This window comes from Sphaerodactylus townsendi, linkage group LG04 (genome assembly GCF_021028975.2).
Source record: "Sphaerodactylus townsendi isolate TG3544 linkage group LG04, MPM_Stown_v2.3, whole genome shotgun sequence".
In the NCBI taxonomy this organism is placed as follows: domain Eukaryota; kingdom Metazoa; phylum Chordata; class Lepidosauria; order Squamata; family Sphaerodactylidae; genus Sphaerodactylus; species Sphaerodactylus townsendi.
Genome location: NC_059428.1, coordinates 110,359,479 through 110,377,027, shown reverse-complemented (window position 1 = coordinate 110,377,027; position 17,549 = coordinate 110,359,479). Strand labels below are relative to the sequence as shown.

At 42.4% G+C, this 17,549-nt stretch overlaps 1 long non-coding RNA gene across 1 annotated transcript; it reads left to right on the top strand.

The window, feature by feature from the left end:
- Positions 1-3,926: 3,926 nt before the first annotated feature.
- On the top strand, positions 3,927-15,648 carry LOC125430592. The gene is made up of 3 exons (XR_007244196.1): positions 3,927-4,115; positions 12,662-12,863; positions 15,521-15,648. It is a non-coding gene; the product is annotated as an uncharacterized LOC125430592 (long non-coding RNA).
- Positions 15,649-17,549: the final 1,901 nt, after the last annotated feature.

Genomic DNA, 17,549 nt, shown 5'->3' with positions numbered 1-17,549 from the left:
TTGTTGAGTATTCTACCAAAGCAGCAACAAGAATATTTCTGTATCTAAAAACTGCAGCCAGAATTCCCATTGCCTCCACCTGGAAAGTGGACAGAGCTCCCACTCAAGAGAATTGGGAAGATAAAACAAGAGATTGTTGCTGCATGGCAAATCTAACTAATGTTGTGAACAGAGGACCAGAAAGTGAATTCAGAGAAAAACGGGAGTCCTACCCTGAGTATTATAAAACTGAGTATTATAAAACATAAAGTTCCATCCAAGTTTAAAAGCTGTCATTATGACAAGTATACATGCATAAATTTAATCATACCTTTTTAATATGTACATATATTGATAATTAATTTCAAATTTAATAATTACATGATTGCAGAAAAGATTGGGTAAATTTATATATCAATTTTTTATTTTAGAGTGTATTTTGTGGTCCTTTAGTATAACTGATAATCAGTGCAGATCTACCTGTTGCGTGTGTGTATACTTATCTTTTCTCTCTCTATATATATATTTGTTGTTATGTTTTGTGGGAAAAAACATTTTTTAAGAGAAATAATGGGATAACATTTTTTAGACAAAAATATCCTGGGCACATACTGGTGTGAACTAACTGTATAATGAAAAAAAAATCACCTATTTTTGCTGTGATTTTCTTGAGATTCTGGAATGTGTTGTTATTGCATGTATGCATGGCGCCTGGTTTTAAACCTAGAACTGTTCTGGACCTGGAAAATGTCCAGTATCTCTTCTGTCTTTATATTTGCTTTAAGAACAGATTGTGTTCTCGCACATGTATGTTACACTTCTCATTGGGTACTCATGATTTTGACATTTTGCAGGTCAAATTATACAATGAAGGGGGATAAGTACCCTATATTAAGTGGTAGATTGGTGTGTAGTTGAATGTCCAGCAAATGGAAGCTGTGTAGAGCTATCACTGATCAGACTGGAAGATCAACACACACAGACACACACACACCCGCAAGTGTTAGCATTTCTGTAGCATAATGTAATTTCTATCATGTCTGATCAGCTTGTTGTGGTGGGTTTTCTGGGCTGTGTGGCCACGGTCTGGTGGATCTTGTTCCTAACATTTCAACCAGTTGAATCCGGCCATGAAAGCCTTCGACAATACTCTGATCAGCTTGTTTTTGAAGTAAAGAGAAAGCTTTCTGGTCTGGTATTAAATACAAGGATGCCCAAGGAGGTCCAAACTGATAGAAAACATATATTTGAAAATATGTATTTGGATAAGCAAATACCTTGATCCGTCCACAGTCATTTGTGTGGAGAAGTAAGCTTTTCTGTGAGGGATCACCTTCCAGATTGGATCCTGCACATGTAAATTGATGCTGCAATGAGATAGGACAGTATACTACCAGCATCCAAGAATGTGTTTCAGATTTGAGCTGTATCAGGTTCAAGTGCGCCCAGATTATGAGACAGTTTTCACAGTATCGTGTGTGTGTGCGTGTGTGTGCGCGCGCGCGCGTGTTTTTAGGTAGAGGGATTAAACACAAGCATCTTTTGTCCAGGTAAGATGTTATCAAAATTGACTGCATAAACAATTTGCGAAATGTGTATGTGGCTTGCTCAGCCTATGCATGGATCAGGGCCCACCTGTTCTCTGTACTGTGGTTCAGACCTTACAAAGAAGTGTATGGAATTTCCAAATATAAACAAAGATTAGAAATGTTTGAGAATTATCAACAACCATTCCTTCTGTCTTTTCAAACCTTGTTTCTGAAAGGGCATGTTTGTGAAAGCCAACCAGTAAGATACCTTATGCCTGTTTCTTTTTCAGCATCTTTTCCACAGTGATAACTGTGTTGTTGTTTTTCACGTCTTTATTTAGGGATGTTCAAAACTGACATATTGAAACAGAAGGGGGGGGGGAGGATGCTGCTGTGCTTGAAATCAGCATTTGCCTGACTAAGGCTTCAGCTGTTGCTTAGCAGCTTCTCTCCTCCACCCTTTTCTGCAGCCTGGTTGCCATAGCGCTGTCTGCCAGAACTATCAAATTACAAAGAGGACGCGTTACTCATTAAAAATTAGAGCTGGAGAGGCAAATAAACATTTTGAAGCATTTTATTTAACTCCTTTTGTCATTGACTGGAATAATGCTGCCACAAATTGTATTGTTCCTCTTAATAGCGCTTTATTTTTTTCTTAGCTACAGTACAGTTCTTTGTTTTTGTTTTTAGTTCTCTGGGAGTAATTATTTTGCTCACTCATTTGCTGGCCTTAATGGGTGCAGTTAGAAGCATGCCACTATGAGTTTGATAGATTTACTTCCCCTTATTAAGGATGCAACTTGATCCTAACCCATGTGCACACAAATACGCAAATCTTTTCATCTGTGTGGGTGATAATGGGCAAGGACGTAGGGAAAGATATGCAGGCATTAGTTTTCTATACTTCCCTCCGCTATAATGTGGTCATGCCATCACAGCACAAAGTGGTCATAATACATTCAGATCAAAATTCTGTACCTGGAATATGTTGATGAATTGAGCGAGAAATCTGGAAACTCTATGGAGAAGTGTGATGAAGAATAGACAAGTCAGTAAATATATGTGTTTCAATGTGTTGATTTGTTATTGCCTTAATTTCTTCTTTTTTAATATAATTTTTATTAACACTTTTCAATTTTTAAAACAAATACCAACAAAACATTAAGTACACTATGAATATAAATGAATATTATTGCCTTAATTTCAATGGCCTATGGCTATCAAATAAAGATTTGACTGAGATGAGTCAGTAGTGAAAAGCACCTCTCCAAAATCTCTCCAGAGTCAGGATAATAATTATAAGATCAACAGGTGATCTCACCAGTGGGAAGTTTACTATTTAATTGACTTCAAGGAGCAGAGATTATAAACCAAAGACATTTTTGGTACTAATTCAAATGATATTTTCATGTATGTTGTGAATACAACATTGGTTCTTCACACCAAATTAGGTTGTTTCATTATTAACTATTCAATTTTAAATATAAAATTAGTGGTTTGGACATCTGACTTTAAAAAAAATTTAACCCCAAATTGCAACTTAGATGAAATAATCAAATAAAAATGTTCAATGAACTCCAGTGGTGCAATCCATAGAACTAGCACTTTTCTAATGTGAATTGCAACTGAAGATCCTTGAGAAAGCAAAGAAAGGTCTCCATAGAGTAAAGTTATATTAAATCAGATTTTTTGAAGGAGCACAAATTAAGAATGTCTCAAAGCAACTTACAATCACCTCCCCACCCCCCCACCCCCCAACAACAGATGCCTAAGTTGTGAGGTAGGTGGAACTGAGAGTGTTCTGAGGTAACTATGACTAGCTCAAGGTCACCCAGCAGGCATCACGTGGAGGAGCATGGAATCAAACCTGGTTTACCAGATAGAGTCCTCCATTTACAAGGTGGAATAGGGAATCAAACTGAGTTCTCCAATGGCAAAGTTAACGCACTTTGTGAACAAGAGTTTGAACAAAGAACTTCAAGATAAATCAAAAATGTACTTTTCATAGTACTCACTAAAATAAGATCAGCAATGAAGAAAGGTTGAAGAGATATATCTAAACTATCTAAGAATATGATTTGGTTTTAATGTTGGATGTAACAATGAAAATGCTTTTAAAAGTCTCCCTTTCTATTATTAATATAGTTTGCTCATTACAGTTTGTTTAAGGCTTGTTAGAATAACTTATTATATAATTGAGCAGGGTGTTCCCAACAACGAACTAGAAAAAGCAAGGGACTCTGGGAGATGTAGTCCCATTGTAGTCCCAATGTAGTTCTCATGGGGGGGAGGGGCTGACAGGACTACAACTCCCAGACTCCTTCTCACTCAGCCAGTAACATTTCTTAAAGCTCTGGGATCCTCACAGGGCTGTCCTACTCCTTAGCTGAGTCAGCTCTCCAGTAGGGGTCCTCGCACGACTGTACTGTTCCTTGCCTGAGCCAACTCTTGAGTAAGTCAGCAGCAAGCCTGTGCCAGTAGCCAGGACTGAACAGGCCACCCCAGCCCAAGCTGTTTGCAGTGGAGGAGGAAGGCCTCACTGCACCTAGAATGGCTCCAGTCGAGGCAGCAAGAGTGCGGCAAAGCCAGGATTCAGCTTTGCAAACAGTATGTATGTGCCTATGGAAATGGGGAGAACTATCCCCATCTTCACAGCATCCTGAAGTCCCTTCTCGGCAAAGCTGGGATGTTGGGGGGGGGGGGGCACAATTTCAGTGTTGTGCTAGGCACCATTTCCTATAGATATGCCCTGTCCACATCACTTGCCCTGGGAGAATTAGTTTTGTAGTTTTTATATAAACATTTTGACTCTCTGCTGTTTAGAATTATAATAAGGAAAGGATCTGTTTTCTTTTTTAACGTTTTAACTGGTTTTCTTATATTTTCTCGTTATTATTAGGGGAAAGATACCTAGGTCTCCAGATTAGAGTTCACTGCTCTTAACCATTATTCCTTACAACACATCGGAGTCTGCAGCTGTCATATTGTTTGCTGTCCAGTTCCTTGGAGAGAAAGGAAGGTTGTCAGTTTGGCTAGAATTAAAGCCTCAACTTTGTGGCCAAGAAAAGAGAAAAATGTGAATTTATAGTGAATGGTTCTCTCCCTTGTGCATGGAATGAGGTTGAAGATCAGCTGCCCTCTTGTCCCTCCTCCTGTGCTCTCCTCATACATTTATAAATAAAGTAAAGGTTGCCCCCTTCCCCACACCAGGAACTTCTCACCACTTCTGGAATTTCTCACAGAGAAGTTGGGCACATGATATGGCAGGTCCCAGGGATTAGGAAAGCTGAGAGGCAAAGAACCACAGGCCATGTGGCTGAAGGAAGGGGACATGGAAAGTAGTGGGTTGATAGGAACATGAAGGAAGGATAGACAGAAGAGGAGCAGCGGCGTACCAGGCCTCAATGGCACCCGGGGGCATGATCGCCTCCCTGCACATGCCCCTGGCTCCTCCTGTGCCCCAGTTACGGGAGCCAGCAGGGAGGCTGGGGAGGGCGAGACTTGGGGGCAACTCGGTTGAGCACAGCGGCAGCAGGCAAGCTCCTGGACTAGCCTGCGCTGTGGCACCCACCTGGGCCACCCGCTACTGAGCCCCACCCTCCCTGCAACAGCCATGCTGGGGGCATCATAGGATTTTTAAATGCCAAATTCAGCTCTAAAAAGCCATGTGTTGATGTCCACAGGTTGGGCCCATGGAAATTCTGGTGCAGTGTGGTGGGTGCAGCCACAAAAATCGCTGCCACAAAATAGCTACTGCAGAAGGCACAGCCAGACACAAAATGTCTGCTGCAGCTTACCCTCTGTCACACTGTGGGTGATTCCCCATGGTCAAAAAATTGTGTGATACGGTAAAAAAACCGGTTTGGGCAAGGAGTCCCCATGGCTTCAGTGCCCAACTCGGCTCCATCCCAGCCCTGGCGTGCACTCCCCCACTCATCCCGTGTTTTTCAAAAATCAGAGAGAATGTACATCTTTTTGAAAACGCGGGCTGGGGCCGCATTGGTGGAGAGGCCGCAGAAAAACAACACGGTTTATTTTTCCTGCCCTAGGAGGCACACATCTGCCCCTCAGAGCACAGAGCACAGTGAGCTGGGCACAGAGTGCACGGAGGGGTTTTGTGTGTGTGTGCTGGTCGTGGCTTCATAGGCATAAACCTGCAAAGAGAAGGAGAGCTAGCACAGATTGTGTGTACCAACGAAGCTGCACAGCCAAAAAGTTAAAAAAATAGAACTTCCTATGTTTCTATGAAGCTTTCTAGCCAGGAATTTTTTTAAAAGCAGAGGGGAGGGTTGTGGGGTTGCATTCCTGCCCCAACACAACAGCCAATTGGAAGGAGCTGCAGAGTAGATCGCAGGCTCATGGAAATAGTTACAGTTTTTGATCCTGGGATTAACTTTGACCCCCTCAACAGATGCACACTGTGGTGGGGAGGCAGAGACTGGGAAGAAAAGGTGCTGTATCTTATGGAACCAGGGGAACAAGGTTTATTTTCCCAGTGAGGATTCGCCCAGTGAGGATCTTTGTGCTGTGATGGAAGCTGCTGCCAAAGCAACATTTTTAAAAATCTGCTTAGCCAATCAGATCTCCAGTGGACAGTTAGAAGTCTTGCTGGGCAAAAGCCCCACTTGGCTCCACCTACTTTCTAAAAACACTGGGTGGGGTCCAGGCAGAAGCGTATTGGGGGGAAATGGCGCCCACGGGCAACACCTCCTCCAGGTGCCCCACACCCAGTGGTGGGATTCAGCAGGTTCGCACCACCTCGGCAGAACCGGTTGTTAAAATGGTGCTGGGTAAACAACCACTTGATAAATTATTTAAATCCCACCACCGGAACTGGTTGTTAAATTATTTGAATCCCACCACTGCCCACACCCCTCTGCTTGGGGGAGGGAGGCTCAGACCAAGCCCCGCCCCTGCCTTTCTCCTGACCAGCTCCTGCAGTTCCCAGGGCCTGGGGAGGGCAAAAGCCGGCCTGGAGGGTGGGGCTTGGCTGGCAGCCCAGGCAGGTGCCGTGGCTGCCTGCCACTGCACCCCCTCCTTCCTGCAGGGGGGGCGGGGCTCAGTGATGTGCGTCTGGGGTGCACACCGTTTTGTCATAAGAAGGGATGTCCGGCGCCCCCTCACGTGAATGCAAGGCATGTGTCCAGAGACATGGGTGACCCATGTCCCTATATAGACCATATACCTCTGGGTCCCGGAAAAGTGTTTGCAGGCACCATGGCGGGGACCCCAGTAGGAATGTCTGCTTTGGCCCTAAGAACATACTCCTGCGTAAAGGAAATGGGACAGTGACCTAAACAGCAGGTTCCTGAGAAAACAGTGGTGGGAGAGTGATCTGATTAAAGAAAGGAGAAAAATTGGACTAAGGGGCAGGAGGGTTGGTGGACCATTGGCAGGAAGGAAGTAGACAAGCATAGCAGGTTTGGAGGCTTGAGAACCTGAAAAGGCAGCTGAAGGAGAAGCATAGACAAAGAATTTTGCCAGCTGTGGTTTTTACGGTCACTGCAGCAATTGTAACCTGGCAACCTTAAGGAAGAACAAGAGCCAGGAAGGGGGTGCAGAATGAATGTCCTCATTTGAACTGATCAGCCGTGTTTTTCGGCTGCCAGTTTCTAGCTCAACTTGTGTAGCAGCAGGGTTTGCAAATGGCAAGTTTGTCTCCTTGGGTGCTCGCTTCTGTAAATATTATTACCCTATTGATTGTCTTCTGCCTGGTGTGAGCTGTAGACACTGACAGGCTAGGGAGTATCTGTCTCACAAAGTGCTTCTTTAAACAACAAGCTAAAGCAGACACATTGTGTGAGTTGGATCCAACAGTCTGTCAGCAGAAAATGCTAGTGGTTGCAAATCTTTCCTACATTTCCGTCCCCTCCCCCAGCATTACTTTCTGACCACTGGAAAGTTTCTTTCTAGGACTGTGGTAGCAGAGACCCACATGAGTGGGGTTTTTCCATCTTTGCCAGGCTAGGCAGTTGACCCCCTACCTCTCCCATGCCGATCTAACCACAGTGATCCATGTGACAGTCACCTCCAGGCTAGACTACTGTAACTTGCTGTATGCTGGTCTATCCTTGAGACTGATGTGGAAGCTAAAGCTAGTTTAATATGTGGCAGACTCCTCATTGGAGCTTCAGTGAAGGAACATATTACTTCCATCTTACACTGGCTGCACTGGTTACCAGTTGAATTTCGGGTCATGTTCAAGGTGTTAGTTTTGACTTTCAAGGCCTTGAGTGGTCTTGGACCTTCATATCTTCAGGACCACATTTCCCCATATTGTCCACAGAAGTTCATCAGTTCCTCTGACAGAAATCTGTTGGTGGTCCTTAGCCCTAAGGACATTAGGTTTGCCTGAACCAGAGCCAGGATGTTTGCGGCCATGGCTTCAGCCTGGTAGTATTCTCTGTCAGTTGGCATCAGGGCCCCGTGGGATCTTTCCCAATTCTGCCGGGGCCTATAAGACAGAGGTATTCTGCCGGGCTTTTGATTGAGGCCAGCCATTGCAGTGGTATCATCTTGCTGGCCACCCAGCCACTTACCACCAACTATAAGTGGATTTTTGAGTTTAAATATCAGCAAGCGCCTGTTGTTATATGCTCAAACCTCCCCTTCCGGTTTGCACCTTACTCCACCCGCTCTTCTTCTTGTGTCTAGAAAATGGGAACTTTATAAGCTGTATTAATTATATTTATTGCCATCTAGAAAGGAATTTTAATATTCTAATTGTATTTTAATGTTTCTGCCTTATGTCAGGTTTTACTCTTTGTAAGCTGCCCTGAGCCTGGCCATGGCCAGGGATGGGCAGGGTATAAGTGCAATAAAATAAAAATAAATAAAATAAATGAACTAACAACCGCACAAGTCAGGAAGCTACACTGGGGAGGAGACAAAACTATTGTTTCTGCCCCGTTCATCAGTTCAGATCCACTCCTGGAAAACGAAGGATGACTTTTCCCCCTTCCCAATTCCCTTTGCAGCTTTCCAACCCATGGGACTATCAGTCCATGTGAGTCCCATGACCTGGGAACAAGCCCGCCCAAGGTTGGAAAGGATTGCAAGGGGAGGGAAGCATGGGAAAGAGCTGCCGTCTTTGCCATTACTGACCACTGGATCCAATCCCTTATCTCAAATGTTTAAGATAACAATTGTAACAACTTCACATTTATGAGGTTGACACATTAACTCTTCACCCATTTGAATCAGTTATCAGGCCAGGTTTGAAGACCAAATCAGCATGGGTAGATGCAATCTGTTTAGAAATCGATAGAGATAATGACTTGTTATCGATCCCTTTTGATTTGTCTACAGCTTTCCACACTTTGGATCTTTCATTCTCCCTGAAGTGCTTGGGAAGGGAAGTGGGGTTTCAAATACCATTTCTGGGTTGTTTTGTTCCTTTTTCCTTAAAAGGATATAAAGAGATTTCACTAGGGATGCTAAATCATCTGTTTGAGATGTGAAGTCCTTCAATACTCTTATTTAAAAAAATGCTGTCAAGTCACATGTGTCTTATGGCAACCCTGTAGAGTTTTCAAGACAAAAGTCGTTCAGTTGTAGTTTGCCATTGGCTGCCTCCATGTCACAATTCTGGTATTCCTTGGAGGTCTCCCATCCAAGTACTAGCCAGGGCTGACCATTCTTAGTTTCTAAGATCTGATGAGATCATGCTATCCAGGGGTTATCAACTGGGGCTATCCAGCTCTCACCAATAGTTTTCAAATATTTGTGCTGTGCCCCTAATTACATCATCTGGAGCTTTGGAGCTTGGTGTTATCAATATACTTGTCATACCAAGCCTCTGGAAGCAGCTGTCTTCGTCCTGAAATATGGTCTGGAAGTCAGGTCAGTCTGTGCTCAAGTGGGTGAAGGTGAACAAACTGAAACTGAATTAAGGTAAGACAGAGTTGTCATTAGTTGGGAAAGCTGATGTTCTAGAGGGGACTGACCTACCAACTTTAGATGGATTCACACTGCCATTAGCAGATCCTGCACTGAATCATTATTTGACTGAAAAGCAAGTTGGAGCTATTTCTGACATCTTTCTGTCATCTATACTTGATTTTAGATTAAATTATCCTCCCTTCTGGATTTTGCTGACTTACCTTATGGATCTCTGGTTCTGTTAGTGTTATATTAGACAACTGTACCACACCTTGGCGACATCCCCACTGCCGATTAATCCCGGTTTCACAATTAATCCAGGGAAGGGGAGGGAGGGAGGGAGGGGTGGCATGCAAGTGAGGAGACGGAAGGGGAGGGGGCCAGGCATCTGGACATGGCCCACCCACCCTAGCAGAGGAAGAGGAAGGGAAGGGAGGGGTGACATGTAAGTGAGGGAAGGGAGTGTGGGGTGGCATGCAAGGAAGGGGAGGGGGTTAACCCAGGTTTCACTGTCGATTAATCCAGGTTTCATGAAGAACTCCCCACAGCTGAACCGCCGAACACAGATTCATTGCGGTTCTGGTGCTCCTCCCCCCTATTCTGTGTTCTTTCTGAACCTGCATGAATGTGAACCTTTAAAAAAAACACATCTCCAATCCAGATCGGTGGGGAGGTTCGGGGGTCTAATGTGGTCTAATTTCCCTCCATAGAAAGTGACGCAAATGCGTTCCAGCCAATTAGAGTGCGGTGGGCTGTGCTTGATGCATGCGTAGCCTTTTTTTGTTTCGCTTGGCTTTTTCTGTTTCGCTTGGCTGAGGCTATTGTTGAAACGTGTGCACGAGGGAGCGAGAACCGCTCTAGCGTGGGCACAAGAGAATGGGAACCGGTCAAACAAGGGGTCAATCAGAAAGGGGTCAATCAGAAGGTCAATCAGAAGGGGCACAAAGGGTCAATCAGAAAAAAAGCTGCATATTGAGCGTAAGCATCTATGTGCTCACTTACCACGTACTGTTGCAACAAAAAAGTTCCCGCCCCTACATGGCATGACAGCCAATTAGGATAGACCCTCCAAGCCAATCGTGTGTAAGTGGGGATTGTCACATTCTTTGCAACCGAGATAGACATAGATGCCTTCACTAGAAACATGCTGCAGTGAGGTGGTTGAAACCTCGATGAAAAGGTGCAGTTTATGTTGAAACCTGGTTGTATCTGTATTTAATTTTCAGTGGGGATTTGGCCCTTGAGTGGGATTACCCGTGAAGATGATGTGGGAGCTTCATGTACAGAATGTGGCTGTTTGCCTTGGTCACTTGGTGCATGTTGTTTGTGTAAAGTGCCATCAAGTGCAATTGATGTATTGCAACCCAGTAGGTGTTTCAAGGCAAGAGAATATCTCTCCAGGTTCCAGAAAGAATTGATCCCAGCTGGTTGTGAAGGAACTGAAAAATGATGTTGCTTGAGCAGCTACATTTGAGGTTACATGGGGAAGTTTATGGATGTGAAATAGCAGCTGGGGGTCGGGTGGGGTGGGGTTAGCCACTTCTCCCAGCATGCTGTGATCACAAACAGAAAAGAGTTAGTGTGCAGGTGGAGGCACAGAAGTAGCCATTTTGAAATCTACAGCCTGATGCTTCAAAATATGAGAATTACCCACCAAATATCGCTGCCGCTCACCTTATCTTAATTTCAACGTGGTTTGAACAGGAATTCAATTCATGCAACTGAGCTAAGGTTGCTCTGTTCTGTGTTTTCACACTGGGTTACAATATCTTATACCGTGTTTGTGTGTGTGTCAGTATCTATCCATCCATCCGTCCATCTGTCCATCCTGGATGGATGGATGGATGGATGGATGGATGGATGGATGGATGGATGGATGGATGGATGGATGGATGGATGGATGGATGGATGGATGGATGGATGGATGGATGGATGGATGGATGGATGGATGGATGGATGGATGGATGGATGGATGGATGGATGGATGGATGGATGGATGGATGGATGGATGGATGGATGGATTTTGCCCCTTGTCCTCATTTGCCCTGCAATTTATCCAGTCCTGAACATCAGCCTGTTTCAAGAAGTTTCTAAGGTTTGGGCTGCTGGCCAATTACAAAGCATTAAAGCGTTTGCATCCCTGAGCTGATCTGGCTTGTTTTTCCTTTGCCCTTGGACCGCACTCTCTCATTCCTCCCTCTTTTGCTGGGTGTAGGAAGAGAAGGTATCACTAGATTTTAGGCCTCTCAGATTGATAACATCTGCCTGGTATTTTTTTAACAGACTGTTACCATCTTATGCTAGATACAAGAACAGCACACAGGGAGTTTGAGATGCTATTCTAAAGGCAGCATTTTTCAGCTATAATTACACCATTTACCATATGAGATATGTTTACTAGCATAATAAAAACTTGGGCAAATATGGGAAATTAATATTAGCTTTATATTAGCAAAAGGCTGTTTTAAACATTTTCCTATGCTACATAGATACCAATTTGAAATTTTGTTTCTCAGAGTATTCCTCAATTCAAACCGTAAGTTTTCTTCATCACTGTTCTATGCAGATTCTGTGCAGTGTGAGTGAACGGAAGAAAACAATATATAGGTAGAAAATTTGGCACACCAAAAACCTTGCTGGTATTCTTTAAGAAAAAAACAGAGGTTCTTCAAAGCATACTAGGAGCTTGACAAGGATTGGAAACCTCAATTCCATTATTTGAGGCATCCTTATCAGAAAGAGAACCAAGATTGAGATTTACAGGGAACAATATAGATTTACACTTGTCGGCCCACTGTTTTGCCAACAAGGCTTGTTTGAACTCATTTGGACTTTTGTTAAGTGCTATCAATTCATTCCAACCTATGGCGACGCTATGAATCAGTGTCTTCCAAAACATCCTATCATTAACAGTCCTGCTCAGATCTTACAAACTGAGGCCCGTGGCTTCCTTTATAGAGTCAATCCTTCTCATGTTGGGTCATCTTCTTTTCTTGCAGCCTTCAACTTTTCCTAGCAGTATTGTCTTTTCCACGGACTCTTGTCTTCTCATTGGGATTTACATTCCTGTTAACCGGGGGCAGAATCAGTCTGACTGAATATTAAAGATCTGAATAGTAGTACTAACCAGAAAAAATATAATGAATTTTTACAGAAATAAATGGATTTGAAGAAAAACATGGGCTGTGTTAATAGCTTTAAACCTCAGTATCAATCAGGAAAGACATAAAGAAAGCTTGGCTATTTCTAACGTGGCATCCTGTTTCCCTCAGTGTCTGACCAGATACTCAGGAAAGCCCACAACAGAATCACAAAAGGAAGATTGCTCCTTGCTGCTGCTTCAAGGACAACTGGAATAATGCCTCAGGAAGAAGAAGAGTTTGGCTTTACACCCCACTTTTCTCAACCAGAAGGAGTCTCAAAGAGGCTTTCAAACTCTTTCCCTCCCCCTCCCCACAACAGGCACTTTGTGAGGTAAGTGAGGCTGAGAGAGTTCTGAAAGAACCATGACTAGCCCAAGGTCACCCATTCATTTTCATGTGTAGGAGTGGGGAAACAAACCCAGTTCACCAGATAAGACTCTGCTGCTCATGTGGAGGAGAGGAGCCTCAAAACCAGTTCTCCATATCAGAGACCACCGCTCTTAACTACCACATCACAGAGGTCTAATTCAGCCATCATGGCTAATAGTTTCTAGTGAGCCTGTTCTCTGCAAATCTGCCTTCAATCTTTTTTCTCTTTAAAGCCTTCAGTCTTTACCATATAGCATGGCAATAATCTCCACTCCACAAATTAATATGCCTTCTTTTGTCCTGAATCTACTGCCAGTCAATGTCATTGTATGAGCCCATGTGCTAGCATTTCAGGAAAGGGAGATGTTTCCTCCATAAACTTTCTGTATACTGTGCATAATTTAAGAAATGTTTGTGCATTATTATATCAACCTCTATCATGTTGTCTCTATCACCTCTATCACTGTTGCCTCTGTAATGCACCATTATTACACAATTTCCTGCTTTGGTCACTTCATTTGTCTTTGTTTTCCATCTTCAGATCACATTTAGAGTTCTGATTGGGTTGGTGATAATTACAAGACACAGTTTACAACGCCATCAATGTTGGGGTTAAATCCCCACCCAGATGACACTTTGAGTTTGTTTTTGTTTGTTTTGCAGAGTCCATAGAGAACTGGCTCTACAATATTGTCCTTTTAGGACATTATTAAACAATGGTTAATTCTGCACAGCGAATGCATTATGGGTTGCAGTCATTATAAAGGAACCCGTTTTCCTTTTTCCTGTTCACATGTGTGTTGTGCAGGCAGTGATTGGAGCCCATGGAAACAATTGAGGTTGCTTACCACTTTTGCTTGGAGGTGCCTTTATTTTTTTTAAATTTCCTACAACACATGCGTAGCTATGCAGGCATGCAGAAATGAAGCGCCGCAGCCATGCCGATTGTCACACAATCAGCTGCACCTGTGTAGCTGTACATGTGCAACATGCAAAGAAAAGAAAAAGGGGCCACTGGCAAAGGCAGGACAGTGGCAGGAGGATTATCACTGACTGTGGATGGCGCAGTAGAAGGGAGGAAAATAAAGCGCCTCCTGCCTGGCCGTTTGCACAGAAGTGGTTCCATCCCAGGCTGAGGGGAATGGGCAGACTCATTTTGGGATGGGACCTGTGTGAAGGCCCCCCCCCCCAATGATTTGTATTGCATCCTAGACTCATTATATTTGCCCCGTGTGAGATCCACCAATGTCTCCAAAGTGCAGTGACTTACCACATACAGTTTTCATTGTGTAAACAAAAAAAGCACCTGGGTACAAAAGAATCATAGAAATATACTTATTTTTGCATGTGGGCTGCTTTTTTGTAGCTTCAGAGTATAAATTGCATTTGGAGTTTAAAAAAATACCCCGTGGGTTTCTCCCCCCAGAAAACACTGCTCCAGGAAAGCTTTGTAAAGTTCTCTAGTTCCTTTTGATAATCTCCTCATTGCAGGGAAATATGTCCTTGGGCATTTATTTTCAATTTCATGTAAAAGTATGTTTTCAGGCTCTGAATATGTTTTTTTTTTCTTTGTGGAACATTTTGTATTCTAAGGTACATTGCAGTTGCACTTGAGCTATTAAGATACCTTATATGATCTTTTTATAGAGTCCAGCAGCAGAGTCAAGTGTAAATTAACTGACAGTAAGGGGAGGTTTATTTTGGTTAAGGGGTTTATGGAAGGGATTAAGTTGATTGTATATAAACTCCCCAAGCAAGGATCATGTAAAATTATTCGAAATTTTTAAAAGCCTTGTGGAAGGTAAGATACTGGCAATGAATTCTATGGAACATTTCATATATATTTGCATGCATCTGACAGTCCAAAGCATAAGTCTAGAGCCCTCCCAAAATGCTACAAGATCTTTATCTTATCAGTAGTCGGATATAACTATACCTTAAACTATATGCTTTAGACAATTTCTTATGGTGTTTAGTCTCATATCAATTATTCTTCTCCAAGTATTTTTTTAAAGCTGATTGTGTTCAGATATGAATTAAGTGCTAAAAGGTCAAAAATAAATACGAGTCACTAAATAAAAAAAGCAGATATAAAGCAAAAATATGTATGCATTTATTACAAATTACAATCTTCACATCATAGTAGAAGGCCAATGATAGCCTGCCTTTTGTGCATAAAATCACAATGACATAACAGAAATCCTATGTCACACTTTATGACCTGAAATTTGACGCATTTCGGCCCACTGGCCTTCCTCAGTGGTTAAAAGTGGCAATACAATGTATTCGCTATCAGACTACAAATGCAAATAAAACATTTAAATGACAGAGACCAATTACTAGAAAGTTATATAAAACTGACACCCAGGTCTTCAATATAAAGCCAGTGCCCCCTCAAAAGGTATAATGCAGAGGCCCAATGATACCAAATTCTGTTATGGCAGCATACTATAATAAATTATATATAATACATTTATTGCTCCTGACTTAAATAAATCCTTTCTGACTGAAATATTATAGGCCCATGTCTATTCTTGACTTTTTGGTACTTAATTCTTCTTCTTTTTTTAGGGTAAATTTTGTTAATTTCCACTTTTCTTGTTGACACATTGTTTTCAGATAGGTTCATATGATTATGGAATGGGTCCCACTTACACTGCAATTCTAAGAACACTTACCCGTGAGGAAGCCCAGCTGAATAAAATGGGACTTCTGAGTATGCCTGCTTAGAAATGCTCCCTTGGTAAAGTAATAATTTTATTTATTGCTATTTATTGTTTGTTGTTTTAAGAGATGTCCAGGGGTGGTTTGCCATAGCCTGTCTCTGCGTTACAACCCTATATTTTCTTTGTGGCCTCTCATTAAATACTGACCAGGGCCAGCCTTACTTCACTTCAGAGATCTGACTAGATCAGGGGTAGGGACCTGCGGCTCTCCAGATGTTCAGGAACTACAATTCCCATCAGCCCCTACCAGCATGGCCAATTGGCCATGCTGACAGAGGCTGATGGGAATTGTAGTTCCTGAACATCTGGAGAGCCGCAGGTTCCCTACCCCTGGACTAGATCAATCTAGCCTGGGCTATCCAGGTCAGGGATGATTGATAGATAGTGGTGCTTAAATATGTTCGTTCTGAAGCCAGCCTAGACAGAATAAATAAGGAAAGAGATTTCTTATTTGTCAGTCCATGTTACAAAAGGAAAGAACTATAATATTTATGGGACAGAGAAAACGGTTTTTAATATATTAAAAAGTTTTAGCAATGAATTAGTTTAGATGATAATAAAGGAAATAATTTCAACGCCAAATGGGGAAAAATGACTGAGAGATAAACCCTTCCTAACATCTAGCCTTATCATTTTGTAAATGGACCATCAGTATTTCCTTTCATTAGTTTCAAAGAAAATGTGCTATGAATGTGTTATGTTGCATTGTTGACATTTTTCTTCTTCTAAACTGAGTAAGATACATCATTGTCAAATTACAAGATGGAGATGTAATAAACTGGATGCAGATTATAAGTGGTTGCATGTTCTGAAGTCCACATTTTCTGGAAAAAATAATATACCTGATTAAAGTCCGCACCTACACTCTGTCTGGAAAGGATTTATTATTGTGACCAACCCCTATGCTGGCATAGTTTATAGATTCATCAAGATTGGCCATTAGTTACAAAAGGGCATCTTCCATTTGAGTTCTTCTGTTCATTACTGGAATATACGGACAAAACTGCTCAAGATCAGCATAATCTCATATGTCACCTGTTAACAGCTGCAAGAATCCTGATAGCTGTGAAATGGTGTTCTCCTAAAGTGTATCTGCGAAAACTGATATGTCATATGTGGAATGCAGCCTCGTTTTCAAACATTACAAGATGATACAATTTTAAAAGCTTTTTAAATGCTGGCAACCATTCATGTTACTTTTTCAAGGAAAGATTGAATAGTGATTTGTATAAATGGGGATGTTGCTTAATGAGCTGATTTATTTTTTATATTTTTCACAAATGTAGAGACGAGTGTGCCCTGCCCTAAATGTTCAGCAGGAATCTTCTCACTCTCGGGATACCAGCCTCCAGGTGGGATTTGGGGATCCCCTGGGATTACAGCTTATCTCCACACTCCAGAGATCAGTTCCCCTGGAGAAAACAGATGTTATGGAGGGTGGACTCTGTGGCATTCTACCCCACTGAGGTCCCTGTCTTCTCATCCGGTGCTGGTGGTCGGGCAGCAGATGTGAAGACAGGGAACTCAGTGGGGTACAGCCTGGCAACCCTTTCTCTCTCATACTTATCCTCCAGTCTTTATCTGTCCTTCATTCTTGAAAGGTAAGATGGACTACCCATTTGCTTCATTTTTACATTTTAAAAATTATTTGCAAAGTCTCTTTGGATAAGCCCAGGGGCTCTGAGCCCGCAGTGGCATTCATTTCATTCAGAATTGATATTCCAGCGAAAGCAGAAATTTTAAATGCTGTAATGGGTGAGCCTCAGAATATAAATCAGGTATGTGGCTGCGTGATAAGGGCATGAGAGAGAAATGAAAATGCCACAAACTACCATTGTATAGGAGTGGGATTTTATTAGTCTGCATTAATTTTGTAGGAACAGATTTAAACAAAACCCCAAATCATCTAGTATTTTCTTTAA